General features: G+C 42.2%; 1 long non-coding RNA gene across 1 annotated transcript in view; it reads right to left on the bottom strand.

Annotated features, from left to right (window-relative positions):
- Positions 1–3,044: 3,044 nt before the first annotated feature.
- The window catches only part of LOC125281556 (uncharacterized), a 148,300-nt gene continuing 135,836 nt past the window's right edge, over positions 3,045–15,508 (bottom strand). The window contains exons 13-16 of the long non-coding RNA XR_008961051.1: positions 11,530–11,672; positions 10,595–10,773; positions 7,182–7,279; positions 3,045–5,090 (exon numbers count right to left, since the gene is read on the bottom strand). This is a non-coding gene — a long non-coding RNA (uncharacterized LOC125281556). The remainder of the gene's footprint in view (positions 5,091–7,181; positions 7,280–10,594; positions 10,774–11,529; positions 11,673–15,508) is intronic.

The following is a 15,508-nucleotide window of genomic DNA, read 5'->3' as shown; positions in this document are numbered from 1 at the left end:
TCTTGGTAGACACTGAGCACGTGACCTGTGGCTGTAAAATAGTCTTAGGACCAGAAATCCCAATCGTGTTGTAGATATGAACAGAGGAACCAAGTTACCAGGTTGGGGTGGCTCAGAAATCCTCTGAAGTGAAACAGAAATACATACAGGAGAAGGTGAAATATGCCCAAATTAGGGTCTTCAACCCCAGGAAAATATCTCAAGAGTGCCTCTCTGTCTCCCAGACATATCACCCTTAGAGCCATTGACTCTACTGGCCTAATGAAGAGCCAGATAGAGAGACCTCCCAGATGATGCATGGGCCTGGTTCCCTGATGGCTCCTCCCAGTTACCTCCTACAAGCATGCACTGGAGAGGGGCTACGTTCCAACCTGAAAGGGACCTCTCCCTTGCCTACTATGGTAAGGAACATGTGGCACAATGGGCAGAGCTTCCTGCAATACGGATCGCTATCAGGGCCACCCTAGCCATTGAGCCATACTACATTTTCACTGACTAAAGGGAGGTGGCTAATGGCCTGGTTGCTTGGTCAGACCAGTAGCAAGGCTCAGACCAGCATACAAAATAAGGCCTCCTGTAGGGATAAGATAGTCGGATAAAAATGGACTCTGCTGCTAATAAGTTTCTGCTACCCATGGGGATGCTCACCAAAAGGCCTCGACATTAACAAAGGGGAACACAATCAACAAGCAGTCTGTGCTCGTCCGCTAAATGCAGAGACTGAATTCTTCTCTGCCTCAGAGCAAGCAGATGGGCAACCAAGTGCCTCCGGGATCCACAAGAGGGTGGCTTATGAAAACTCAGACACCATCCTGGATTGGAACTACATGCATGGGACGGCCACTCTCATGAAAGATGCCGAAGGGACATGGAAAAGCAGTTCTACCTGCCAGACTCCAACCAAAGCTAAAAATACTGTCCAGGGACAAATGCTTCCAGCCAAAAGCCAGGATATTCTTAACAAATAGATCCTGCTGGGCCTCTAGTCCTGTCCAGAGCATTCCGTTGGATCCTGACTACACGGACACTTTCTCCAGGTTTGGCCTAAACATCCACATACATTCCACTGACTTGGGCCACGCTACCCAGGCCCTACAAGGCCACATTTGTTTGCTATTTATGTTCCTCAAGCATATGGCATCTGATAATGGCCCCAAATTTGCCGTCCAAGCTACACAGCAGTGGGCCCTGTAATGGAGCAGCTGATGGACTCTCCATTTCCATCTGACTCCTAAGGCACGGGGATGGTCGAGCATTTTAACTGACAGTGTAAAAACACGCTTAAGTGGGTGATGGGGAAGAGACAAGATAACCCCAGCCCATACTACACATCTCTGGTCTTGATACAGCGATTCCCACAAAGGGCCGTATTCATCTGCACTACATGTTTGAGCAGGCTATTCACTTCCTTCCTTCGATTGTAGACCACTCTTTACAATTATTTACACCTCAGTTTCCAAGGGGGTGCCCACAAAGCACCTCCATCTCTTCTCATCCTTTTCTGAAAACTCAAATCAGTGGCAGATCGCGATCCCTACTAGACAGCAGTGGGCAGGGAGACACTACCCTTCTTCTCCATGCCCCCCCAGTACAGATCATGGGTTTTTGCCTACAAGGACCTCAAAAATAATGGCTATCAGTTGAAGGTCTAAAGTTCAACATTTTCCTTAATGTAGCCCTGCCACTTTGCCTTTGTATCCCCATAATCTGGATATCAATATATTAAACAGAAATTTGTATTAAACCACAAAAGTACCCAAGCCAGAAAATTTTCACTCACTACTCTGGGTGTGGGATCAAGGGCCCTATCCTTGCCTGTGGTGCAGGATAAACTATCTGTCTCAGTCATGGGGAGGAATTCCCTCAACCGACAGGACATGACCTCCTTCGGGCCTGAGAGCACGGCTACAGGGATGAGAGGGGGAAGGGATCCAACCTATCTTCTCTCCCTCCTGCAGGGTAGCCCATGTGACTCTTGCCTTGTTGATGTCACTAGTATGCCAGTCTTGGGAAGTTGCCACTGCCCCGAATTTGACAAACTATTAGCTAAACCACCTACTGTTCAGTCCCACAAGTATACATCCAGTTGCCATGCCACTGAATACCACAAACAGACGTCTCTCTAACCATGGATGTTTCTGGTACCAAAAGCATCCCAACCTTTTTAATCTGGACCCATCTCCGTAGCTGGAATCTAACAGCCCAGGAGCAAAATGCCTTCTTAAAAGTCAACTCACTCATGTCAAAGATGGGACACCTTGAGAAAGGAATACACTTCAGAACACTTTGAGAAAGGAATGCAGGATCCACTATGAGGGCTGTTTGGACTATGACCCTGGCTTTTTTGCTGTAAATATTAAGTTGATTATATACACTGTAAATATTAAGTTGATTATATACACAAATCACTGTGTGATTTGAACATTGTCCTCCGGGTTTTTTCCAGACTTGTGGGCGAGATCAAGCAGTAGGTATTGCAGTCCAGTATTTCCCCACACAACAGCTTTCTTTGTAGAAAATCTATTTTATTTCTAAAGCTATTTTGTAAGATTTCTCTTTGTTCTTGGTTTTCTGAAATGTCACTAATATAAATATGTCTAACAAAGACCTGGGTTGAAATAATTGAGAGAGAGGACACATACCTCACATGTATCGGAGAGTCCCTGACCTGAGGAAGTATAAGAACTCAAACAGCTGGGGCGCCTGGGTAGCGCAGTCGTTAAGCATCTGCCTTTGACTCAGGGCGTGATCCCGGCGTTCTGGGATCGAGTCCCACATCGAGTCCCACATCGAGTCCCACATCGAGTCCCACATCGGGCTCCTGCTATGAGCCTGCTTCTTCCTCTCCCACTCCCCTGCTGTGTTCCCTCTCTCGATGGCTGTCTCTCTGTCACATAAATAAATAAAATATTTAAAAAAAAAAAGAACTCAAACAGCTAAAACAAATTATCCTGAAATTTAGACAAAATAGCTGTTGTTTTTCTTCACTTTCCAGAGAAGGTACATAAAAAGGATTTCTTTATTGAAATAAAAATCATGTTCTTACATTCAAGTATAAGGTTGTTCCCTATTGTGTCAGTAAAGTGCCTCAGTGTTTTACTAGGAAGGCAAGACAAGCAGGAAGGAAAGGGAAATGGGAGCAGGGTGATAGAGCAGGGTAGTATTGGGGGAGCGTATTTACGTACCGCACCCCCCAAGAAGCGGCAACATTTGAGACATATTTAGGGACTTCATCTTCCTCTGGATTTTTCTTATGAGAAAATTCAATCCTCAGCCCACTGGCGATGAGGAAGGGAGCCACTGGACATTCACCTAGATTTTTGTTGGTCTCTTAGCCAGGTCTCTTGCATCACAGAAACTCTATGAAGTGGGAATCTCCTTCCTGAGATTGATGGCTTCTTTGGACTGAATGGTGTCCCCCAGCCCCACCCAAATTCATATGTTGATGCCCTAACCTTCAATGAGATAGCATTTGCTTCAGGAGGCAATTAGGTTTAAATGAGGTCAGAGTGGGATTCTGGTGATGGGAGTAGAGGCCTCATAAGAAAAGGGGCACCTGGGTGGCTCTGTTGGTTACGTGTCTGCCTTCAGCTCTGGTCACGATTCCAGGATCCTGGGATCAAGTCCCACATCAGGCTCCCTGTTCAGTGGGGAGCCTGCTTCTCCCTCTGCCTGCCGCTCTCCCTGCTTATGCTTGCACTCTCTCTGTCAAATAAATAAAATATTAAAAAAACAGAAAAAGAAAAGACAAGAGAGTGCACCACTGCCCTGACTATCCATCGTCCAATTTCATCTTATTTCGTACCTGCCACTAGCAGCAGTGGTGCTGGTGAGAACTACATTCATTGCATAGTGGTCTGTGATTCCTTATGATTCTGGACTTTTTTTTTTTTTAATTATAATTGTAAGACATTTTCTTTTTAAAATGCCTTTATTACAAATTAAAAATCTATGGAAGCTCCTTTCCCCCCTACCCAAAGAGTTCATTAATACAGACATTTAAAAATATCATTTATGAATTAGTAAAAGATATCCACGGGCACCAGTCCAGCTTCTGCTAGGCAGGGCAATCCTCAAACAGTCACCATGCCAAGGTCAGCAAGGTTGCCTCACCATCCAGAATTTATAGGTTAAGTCCCACCCTTAAGAGGGAAAGATAAAATTCATGTGGTCAAAAGGGGGAAAACTATACCTGCAATGAAGGGGGAGGGGAAGGAAGAAAGCACAGTCGTGTTGTCGCACTGATGGGAAACTAGTCACAGCTACAAAGTCACTGCGGCTCAGCAAGGCAGGAACATGAGGGGAGAAGGCATCAATTTTAAATCCCAGATCCCACTACAATATTTTAATGAGGAAGTATAGCAGACATATGACATTATATATAATTAATAAGTGTTTATAAATTTTACAGAACAATCTGTCAAGTTTTGATTTAAAACGTCCATTGATATGTAGAAAAAAATAAAAGAGCTTTCCCTTCTACAATGCAGAAGCCCAAAGGCCATAGAGACAACTTGAATGACTTAATGAAGAAGCGTTCCCTCTCGTAGGCAATTAGTTCTTCTAGAACAAAAAGCTGATGTGAGAGCATACATTTGAATTACCACCTTCATGGAAATTTCCTGTCCCATCCATATGTAGGTTAGAGTCGAAGATTTTTCTCCGGCTGAACTGAGATCAATAAAATTGATGAAAAAAATGATAAAACAAACCAGCTCTTGAGGTTACAGTCACAAAACCACTGCTTTACCTGAAAGAATAAAGAGAAATGCTCAGGCCAGGTATAACTCCAATCACCATAAAGCTCGTGGCTATGATGGTCCTGAACTCAAACTATGTGACCACATCGGGCACTGCGTGTGACGTCTGTCAGCACTTTACTAAACACTTGCCTTTTTTGATGAGTGTTTGGGGAAACGTGTGTAGTCCTAAGTCAAAACACTTGTCCAAAAGACACTTGTGGATGAGTCCCCACATTTTCCATTTGAGGTGCTGTTGACTTTTCCTGTCCCTCTGGTCCTTGGGCTGTTGCCCCACATTTACTACCATTATTCTTTTTCTCTTTTTGCACAAAGGTGAATACAGACTTTCTAAAAAAGAGAAAAGAGAAATACACAGAGTTCAGGCTGGCATATATACTCTTTGGGGAATGAAAAAGATTGCGATGTAGGGAAAAAAACTAAATTAGATAAATCTAGGTTGTAAAGGACAGAATGCCAAATCAAGTACCTTAGACAAAAATGGAAATTTGTACTTCACAGAAGAAAAACATTCTTAAAGGGAAGATTCAATAAAGCTCATTAGCCCAGAATTTGCTCTTGAGGCCCTAAGGTGATTTCATAGACATGTCAAATACCAGAAACTCTTAGTAAGGGGCTGAGGCTCTGTTCTCTCCAGTCCTGCCAATCACACGTCTACAGAGGATAACTAGAGACATGCCATTTTGAGTCTTTGGCTTATGTCAGAAGGATGAAGTGGCCATGAATGTTCTCCTGCCTCTTATGAAGCCAAGTAAGAGTGTTTTAAACCAGCTCTTCAAATACTGAGGGTGCCTACAGTAGACTGACCTCTTTCTCCCAAACGGCTTTGTGCTTATGCAGAATTAGCACAGGAGAGACGCACAAAGGCAGAAATTAGAAAAGTGGGAAAGGGCAGAAGAGCACTCCACCTGACCATGCTAGGTGGTTTTCCCACAAGTAGTCTTCGAAATATTTATCCACGATACCACCCTAGAATAGTCATCGACTGGAGATTGAGCCCCCCAAAAACAAAGATTCTAGAATGAACAACTAAGATGGAGAATAGAAAGGGCAGGGAGCAGGGCTGAGTGACAGTTGTGTGCAATAGATAAAGGCTCACATAGAATTTTCCATCAGGAATTCTGCAGTTGGGATGATATTCCCCCCTACAGGGTCCACCCAAAGATTCATTCATTCATAATTTTAAATATACTTGGATTTCAGAGCATAAGGCATAATCACGTAGCCTGTTACTAAAAATGGGCCACAATTATACCGTGTAACTCAGACGCACGTGCCCCTCACCCTCCTTCATCCCCTGTCGTATCTGAACAAAGCATCCCAGTAGGAGAAGCAGGCAGAAAGCATCTGTAGAGCCTACCGAGCCCTCTCTTTCTCCAGATCCTTTGCGCACAGAGTTGGAAGTACAGAAACACTGGATTTCATATAAAAGTTAATTTGCCCGCTGGACTTAATTATGTTTTCACATATGAGAAGGATCAAAGAGGTTTTTAAGGAATGGAGAAAGGAGATTGCTCGTAGCACAACAGAAGGCAATGATCGTGAAATAAATACAGCCATTTAATCCCTGTGTCTCCACAGAGCTCAGAAAACTCCTCTGTGCCATTCTCTCTCTGCAGAGGGGAATTCTCACAAATAAGAAGAGAGTACGGGCCTCCAGCAAGTCCTGATTTTTATATCACAGTATATCACCAGAGCGACACAGTCCTAGTTTGAAAATTTGGGAGAAACAGTCTGATTTTTAATCTCTTGGGTCATCCCCAACTTTGACGCCATCACCTGCAGAAGAATGGTACGGTTCAGAAAAGGGTCTCACAGCTCCTTTAATAGTGTTGTGACGGGGCAGGTCGGGGATGGCTGGTGCAGGAAAGGAACACCTAAGTGAAAGAAGGGAAATTTACCATTAAAAATCCTCCTGCATATTCTCTTTCGTGACTCTTCTTCAACTCTTACAGAGTCTTGGCTAAAGGGAATAAGCAGCAGACACCACTGAACTGTGTGGCATATCACACTCGGAACCACTTGTTTTCCTGTCAGCTGACTTTGATGAGCAATTGTGAATCACGATCCACTCACATGTATACCAGTGGGCCCGTTCATCTGACAATTACCAACATCTCGTGATGTTTGTAGAGGGAACTTCCAACAGAGTTGAGAAAACAGGATCTGGAACAAGAAAGCTGACGTCCGGCTCAAAAATACTATCAGCTACCAACTAAGGCTTAACCAAGTGAGCCTAGTCCACTCATTGAGAAAATAATGGACAGAAATGACTGCATTTCTTTTGTTAGACCTACTCACATGGCTGAACAGAACACTATCGATCAAAGTGGACCCAAAGCTCCACCTCAGCCGTCGGATAGCAGAACACCTGGCAGCCAAGGATCATGTTAGCTAACCTGAATCCCAGGGGTCACTCACCTTCGAATATAGCAGGATATCGGGAGGTAACCAGTCCTATTTAGATTTGCCGGCGCTTAAGTGATTGAACTTTCGATAAGAGTACCCCATGGGCGCCCCTAATGAGATAAAGAGTATAAAACGTGTTATTTTGACTATGTCTGAGGGCTACAAACAGTTGAGGAATCCAAAAATATAGGAATCACCATTTTTACATTAATATATAGGGTAGATGTAAGTAGGATATGCAAAGCAGAACACCAGAGCTATGTGACAAAATGTCTGTTTTTAGAGAAGACCCCATGAATAGCTCCTGACAGTCTATTGGCTTGGCAACTGAGTCTGAACAGACGATTTTGAGTCACCGCACCTGTTTACAAGTAAGGGTCTGATTGAGGCAGACCTGGATGGTAGGACAATCTATGCAAGTTACTCTGGGTGTGAACTTTAAATATTTGGCACCTTCAGAGCAGGGGACAACGTCGAACAGGAGACAACATCAAACAGGAGTTGGCAACCTTTCTCTGGAATGGGCTAAAGAATAAATATTTGAATCTTCGAAAACCATGGTGTCTGTTATATCGACTCTCATTCTGCCACTGGAGCAGGAAAGCAGTCAGAGGCAATACCCAAAGGAATGTGCTTATTCTATTAACACCATTTACAAGCACAGGGAAGATGGCTGGGGATTTGGCCCTAAGGCCATAGGTGCTGAGCCAACAAGCAGCTATTATTTTAAAACAAGATATGTAGTATGTTCACCATAAGAGCAGTACACACAAATATTTCTAAAGAAAAACAATTAACCTAAGACCTTTGTCCATTTGTGTATCTCCAGAGTACTGGATTCCATGGAAAGTGCAAGCCAACAGACATGCATCTAATTATAAGCTATGATTAAATGCATTTAAAGTCTAGAATTATGAAATATAAAGTGGTATCCAAAATGAGAGTACCCAACTTGTCCATGCAGTGAGGTAGAGTCCATATTTCATATAACTCATCTTTAAGTGTACCGTTTCACGGCTTAGAACTCTGGTATTCAAGAGTACATTGTAGTACTCAGTACTCAGACTGTCAAGGCTCAAATACGGTCTTAAACACTGATTCCTTGTGTGCCAGGAAGGAATAAACAAACCTAAGCTTTTTGATCTGTAAAATGAGCCTGGTAAGGGATATCTGGGTGGCGTAGTCAGTTAGGCATCCAACTCTTGGTTTGGGCTCAGGTTGTGATCTCAGGGTTGTGAGATCGAGTCCCGAGTCAGGCTCTGAGCTCAGCTCGGAGTCTGACTGGAACTCACTCTCTCCCTCTTCCTCCACCCCTCCCCGCTGCTTACTCGCTCTCACACGCTCTCTCTCAAATAAAATAAGTCTTTAAAAAAAAAATGAACCTGGTAAGAATCTGTAGGGTTGAGCATTGTACAGAAACATATTACATATTAAAGACATTCAATTTGATCTGCATTTTGCAAAAATAGGAATATACTAGCCCATGTTCCTGAGGCCCAGGGTAATTAAACATTAGGAATAGCTTGATAAAAGAATTCCATCACATAATCAAGTATCAGTTTCTTTCCTTCCTGCTTCCCCTTCCCCCAAAATCTCATATCTTTTCCTTTCTCTAGGTTGGTCCTCCCCCCCACCCCTGGTAGATTCTTCTTCCAGGGCTGGCAAATTGAAACCTCAGCACCTCTTTCCTTACCGATGACTTGCTTATAGTTCCAGTGAAGAAGACTGGACCTCTTCCCTAGAAAAACCTGCAAATGTCCTCGTAAGGTTCCATTCGACCTGGTGGTATTCCCTGAACTGACAATCGACATAGTCTTTTTGTTTCTTTCACAGATGTTGACTGTACGTAACCATTACTTGTTCGTGCTTACCATATGCTGGGAATGGTTTTAGGTACTGCGGATACATTAGTATTCACAGGTGCGGGTCACACAGCCGGATCCAGGGGTAGAATCAGTTTACCTAAATCATATGTGCTACAAGTGGGGTCGGTGTTGGACCCAACAGGAAAACCAGGCTGCCATTACCAAACACAGCAAAAGCTAACTTCAAGCCAAAGCAGCAGGTGTGCGAGACCTCAGAGCTTCGCCCGGACTCCCCCTTTCAGACCCAGCTGCTCCACTCACTGTGAGACACTGGGAGAGCTCCTTGTGTGCCCTCCGCCTCAGTGTCTTCATCTCTAGCAAACAGGGCTGCTGTGAAGGTGAAATAAATCACCTGACACTAAGTTAGGTCAATTTAGTAAATAAATATAGCCTGTACTAGGGATTGAGCGGCTCTAAAGAACTCAAGTGTCTAATATTCACCAGCACAACAGGCACACAATAGACTAAATAAGTGTTATTCTTCTCCTACTGGTTTCCTACCAGCCTCTCTCTCATCAGGATCCATTTTATTCAGGATTGTTCACAGAATTTAAGTTTTCTGGCTTCAGAAAAGATCGAATCCCCCTTTAGTTATACAGCAGCTCCGTAACCTATTTTAGTTGAAATGGCTGAACGACAAAAACAGAAGGGTGGGGGACTTGTCAGTCTGTTTCAAGATAAAATGTTGTCCTCAAGTTAGATTTCATCACAGGCAAGAGAGATGTATTGGTAGAATTTTGTTTAAATGCACGGTGTGTTCACTATAGCGTTATTCACCTTAGCCAACGTACGGAAACAACCTAAGTGCCCCTGGACAGGTGAATGGAGAAAACAAGTGTGGTACATACGTACAGTGGAACGCTATTCAGCCACAGGAAAAGAAAGCACACTATTTGCAACGTGGGTGGCCCTTAAAGGCATTATGCCACGTGAAATAAACCAGCAAAAGGCAAATACTGTATGATCTCACTTATATGTGGAATCTAAAAAAGCCAAACAGCCAAACTCCTAGAGAAAGAGAACAGAATCGTGGTTGCCAGGGGCTGGGGACTGGGAAAATTCAGAAGGCACTGATCGAAGGGTCCAAATGGTACAAACTGCGAGGCAGAAGATGAATCCATTCTGAGGCTCTAACATACAGCGTGGTGACGACGGTTCACAATACTGTTACATACCGAAAGTTGCTGAGAACATAAATCTTAAATATTCGCACCACGAAAAAAAAAAAAGAAATGGTAATTTTGGAAGTTGATGGAGGTGTTAACCAACTCTACCGTGGTAATCATTTCACAATATATACACATACCGGATCCTCACAGTGGACACCTTAAACTCACACAATGTTATATGTCAAGGATAGCTCGATAAAGCTGGGGGAGAGAAAGAGTGCATGGTGTTTAAAGTCCCACATCTTACCTGCTATCTTTTACTGTGGAATAATCACAAAACATAAGATAGAGAGTAGTCAATATTACATGAGATATAAAATCAATTTACAATTAATTTTAATAGCACAGTCACAAAGAACGTATTGTTCATTGAAACAATAACTGCTCTTACTTCAACTCTGATTCCACAAGAAGAGAGAGGGTAAAGGAACTCAAAGAAATCCAACATCCCTCCAGTTACAGGATAGCCAGTTCCCAAACAGATTTCATAATGCTGGGGTTTCTCATAATACAGATAAAGCTTTTGTTTAATTCTGACCTGAAGCCAGCGCTGGTTACAGATTACAGACACTGATGAAAGAAAAAGAATGGAAAATATTAGATCCCGTATCTGTCCCCAAATAACAGCCTAGAAAACTTTTAACTTCATAGTCAACCTGAATCTCAGCTCGAGAGGGAAAATGGCCTGATTCTATTCCTGTGTGTTCCATTGTGAGATCTTGGATACATTACTTAAAGTCTATGTGGCTCAAATGCTTCATCTGAATGTGAAGGATATCCTAAGAGCTACTTCCTGGGCGATTATAAACCAACTATCAATATCTTAGGGGCTCCTTGGAGATAATACAAATTTCATCTATAATTGAATATCAAATACACTTTTGAAATATTTCCAAGCATTACTGATACAGGTCTAAAACAGGGATGGATATGTTTCAATACTTGGTTGTACAGACCTAGAAAAATTCATCAGCTGCTTTCATTTTGAAAATGCTTGAGCCAGTTAATCCAAATACTTTCACTGGAATAAACAAAAGCATACTGCACTCCACAGTAAGTTTTCTTTATGGATTGCTAACTTTGTCATTTGGGGAGGTGTCTATTTTCCATTATATCTGCATGAAGTCAATTTTATTATTAATCCACACTTATGGATGAATAAACTTAAGCTCTGATATCTGTTAAATGGCAGAGAAGGACCGAAAGGTATGCAGAATCCGTTCAGAGCAACCTCCTCTCTAGACACCTGGCAGCCCCTCCTGCTTTGTCCCGACTCCAAAGGAAAAATGCAACCCCGCAAAGTCAACAGTGTGTAAGAAAGCATACCCAGTCATCTGTTGAAGGGCATCTCGGCTCCTTTCAGGATTTAGCTATTACTCAGGATTAAGATGTGGTCCATATATGCAATGGAATATTACTCAGCTATCAAAAAGAACGGTTTCTCAACATTTGCTGCAACATGGATGGCACTGGAGTGAAATAAGTCAAGCAGAGAAAGACAATTATCATATGGTTTCTCTCATCTATGGAACATAAGAACTAGGAAGATTGGTAGGAGAAGAAAGGGATAAAGAAAGGGGGGGTAATCAGAAGGGGGAATGAAGCATGAGAGACTATGGACTCTGAGAAACAAACTGAGGGCTTCAGAGGGGAGGGCTTCAGAATGGGATAGGCTGGTGATGGGTAGTAAGGAGGGCACGTATTGCATGGTGCACTGGGTGTTATTCGCAACTAATGAATCATCGAACTTTACATCAAAAACCAGGGATGTACTATATGGTGACTAACATACTATAATTAAAAAAATATTATTATAAGAAAAAAGAAAGAACTATAGTTTTCAAAAAAAGAAAAGAAAGAAAGCGTACCCACTACTTGAAACGCCACCCTCCAGAATTCCCTGTTCCTTACCATCCTCAAAACCACGAATCAACACAAAACACATGAGAAGCCCTCCAAACAAGCCAACAACCCTCATCATTGCAGATCTCAACCCAAGATGCCAGAGGAAACAGGAGACTGAGTGATGTGGTCTCCACAGGTGTTTATAAGCCTCTTGTCTCCTCAGCTGCAGGTGCTGATCCCTCATTCTGGAAGCAATGCCAAAACCCTCAGCATGATTGGCTTTTCTGCCCCAAGGCTGAAATTACTATATTACTATAATCATGACAATTCAGAAAAGCAAGAGGAAATGTATAAAGTGGCTTGAGACTGTATTCACCCAAATGGTGTCTTCCCCAAGCATAAGGAGGTGTCTGAAACTGTCGTGTATAGGATATATGTCTATTGGGCTGTGAAAGCAGGACTTGGCTAGATGATTTGAGGATCTTCAAGTGGGTGAGATGGAAGAATGATTTATAAATTGATAATATTGTGTATCATAAACACTTTGGGGTCTGATAAAAAGCACCCAGTCCCTGGCCACAAGGCCAACAATTCTGATCCAGGGGGCTGGGTTGAGACCTAGTTATCTGGTCTCTCTAACCAGCTCCAGGAGATTCTGATTCAGAGGGAAAAAATTCACAGAACTGTGGGGTAAGCTTTTGAAAAATACTGCACTCCAATTTAGTTATGCTTTTCCAAAAAGTATCTTGTCATGAATGTGTACATCTCCTTTGAACTGAAACCAAAAAAATGTTTCCAAGAGCATTTTTCCCAGTAAAGACTGGCAATGTAAAATCCCGAGAAAAAGGGACTATGGAAGAAAGTAAAGTTTGAACTGGGTCCCTGCTTTGGCAAAAACCAACCTTACAAAACACACCATCCCCAAAGCAAGAGTTTAATATATTACCTTCAGAAATCATGTCATATAGATTGCCCCAGCTTTCAAGTATAGGATAATTTTTGGTGATTATCATAAAATAGGTATAGGAAATCTCCAGGATTATACATTGATGTAGCAAAAATCAAACAAAAATATACATCTGTGATCATCACAAACTTCAACGGAAAGTTTTTCCCACTAAATATATATTTTATTATGTATTTTTAATCAACAATTTCTTTTTTTTTTTTTAAAGATTTTATTTATTTATGTGACAGAGAGACAGCCAGCGAGAGAGGGAACACAGCAGGGGGAGTGGGAGAGGAAGAAGCAGGCTCATAGCAGAAGAGCCTGATGTGGGACTCGATCCCGGATCGCCAGGATCACGCCCTGAGCCGAAGGCAGACGCTTTAACGACTGCGCTACCCAGGCGCCCCAACAATTTCTTATTTTAAGATATCTATTCTTTAATGTATAAGTGGAAATTAGTTTGCAATAGATTTACATTTACAAGAACAATATCAATGCATTTTATTACTTTTCAGAATAATATTTTTCAGTTTTCTTAATTATTCAAAAAGTGAACATATTGTAATTTTAGCTCAGGTTTATCAAGATAAAATTGACATATAACATCGTGTAAGTTTAAGGTGTACAACTTGTGGGTTTGATACACTTATATACTGCAAAATGATCACCACCGTAGGGTTAGTTAATATTTCCATCAACTCACAAAATCACCATTTTTGTGTGTGGGGGGGGAGAATATTTAAGATTTACTCTCTCAGTAACTTTCAAATACATAATACAGTATTGCTAGCTAGAGTCGCCATCTGTACATTAGATGCCCAGGACGTATTCACCTTACAACTGGAGGTTTGTACCCTTTACCCGGCACCTCCCCATTTCCCCCATCCCTCAGCCCCTGCCAACCACCATTCTACCAACTGTTTCTATGAGTTCTGATTTTTTAGATTCTACATCTAAATGAAATCATACAGTATTTGTCTTTTTCTATCTGACTTATTTCACTTGACATAACGCCTCCACAGTCCATCCGTGTTGTCACAAATGGCAGAATTTCCTCTTTTTTAGGGCTGAATAGTATTCACTGTGTGCGTGTGTGTGCACGCACATGCATGCATATAGAAACCACATTTTCTTTATCCATTTATCCATTGATGGGCACTTAGGTTGTTTCCATATCTTGACTACTGTGAATAATGCCGAATGTGGGAGTACAGATACCTCTTAAAGGTCCTGATTTCATTTCCTCTGGATATAAACCCAGAAGTGGGATTGCTGGATCTCTGGTTGCTCTAGCTCTAACTTTTCGAGGAACCTCCATAGTTTTCCATAGTGACTGTACCAACGTACATTCCCGCCAACAGCGTGTGAGGTCTCCCCTTTTCCGCATCCTCATCAACACTTGCTATCTCTTGTCTTCTTTGATGGCCATCCTAACAGGTATGAGGTGATACTTCATTGTGGTTTTGATGTGCATTTTCCTGATGATGAGTGATGTTGAGCATCTTTTCATGTACTTGTTGGACAATTATATGTCTTCTTCGGATAAATGTCTCTTCGGTTCCTCTGCCCATTTTTTAAATCAGATTGTTCGTTCTTTTGCTATTAAGTTGTATGTATTCTTTACATATTTTAGATATTGACTCCTTATCAGACACTTATTTTGCAAATATTTCTACCACTCCATAGGTCACCTTTTTCATTTTGTTGCTCGTTTCTTGTGCAGAAGCTTTTTAGTTTGCTATAGTCCCACTTGTTGATTGAACAAGTGAAAGCTTAATTCTATAGTTCAAGATCTCACTGAAGAATCCAGGGAAGCTGCAACTATACCTAAAATACTGTTAGAACTAATAAAAGAATTTGATTATGGGGGCGTCTGGGTGGCTCAGTTGGTTAAGCGTCTGCCTTTGGCTCAGGTCATGATCTCAGGGTCCTGGGATCAAGCCCCAGTTCAGGCTCCCTGCTCAGGGGGAAGCTTGCTTCTCCCTCTCCCTCTACCCCTTCCCCACTCATGCTCTCTCTTGCTCTCTCTCTCTCTCAAATAAATAAATGAAATCTTTAGAAAAAAGAATAAAGTAAATCTATATACATGCAGCATATATATACACACTATGATATATACCTGTATCTATACATGGTGTGTATATGTCCATAGCTATATATAGTAGGTATATATTTACCTATTGTATACACACACACACTCACACAGAGCTTCTCACAGACCACAGGAATTTTGAAAATCTTCTGATTAAACAGACTCTGCAGGAGATAGACATGGCTCACCCATGAGTGCCCACTGGTGCTTGTACACCACAGCGTCTCTCTGGAAATATGTAAAACCTGGTTTGACCATAGGTTAGACTGACCACTAAGGAGAACTGTAAATCACAACAGAATGGGACTCCGTCAAGGTTGATTTTTTTTTACAGTACGTAGTAGTCGTCAAGGTTGGACCTCCTGGCCCTGTTGACTTCTCCTTCCCAGGCTGATAAATCAGGCAAGCCCTGCAGTTAC

This window comes from Ursus arctos, unplaced genomic scaffold (genome assembly GCF_023065955.2).
Source record: "Ursus arctos isolate Adak ecotype North America unplaced genomic scaffold, UrsArc2.0 scaffold_23, whole genome shotgun sequence".
NCBI lineage: Eukaryota > Metazoa > Chordata > Mammalia > Carnivora > Ursidae > Ursus > Ursus arctos.
This window is presented reverse-complemented; position numbering and strand designations above follow the sequence as displayed.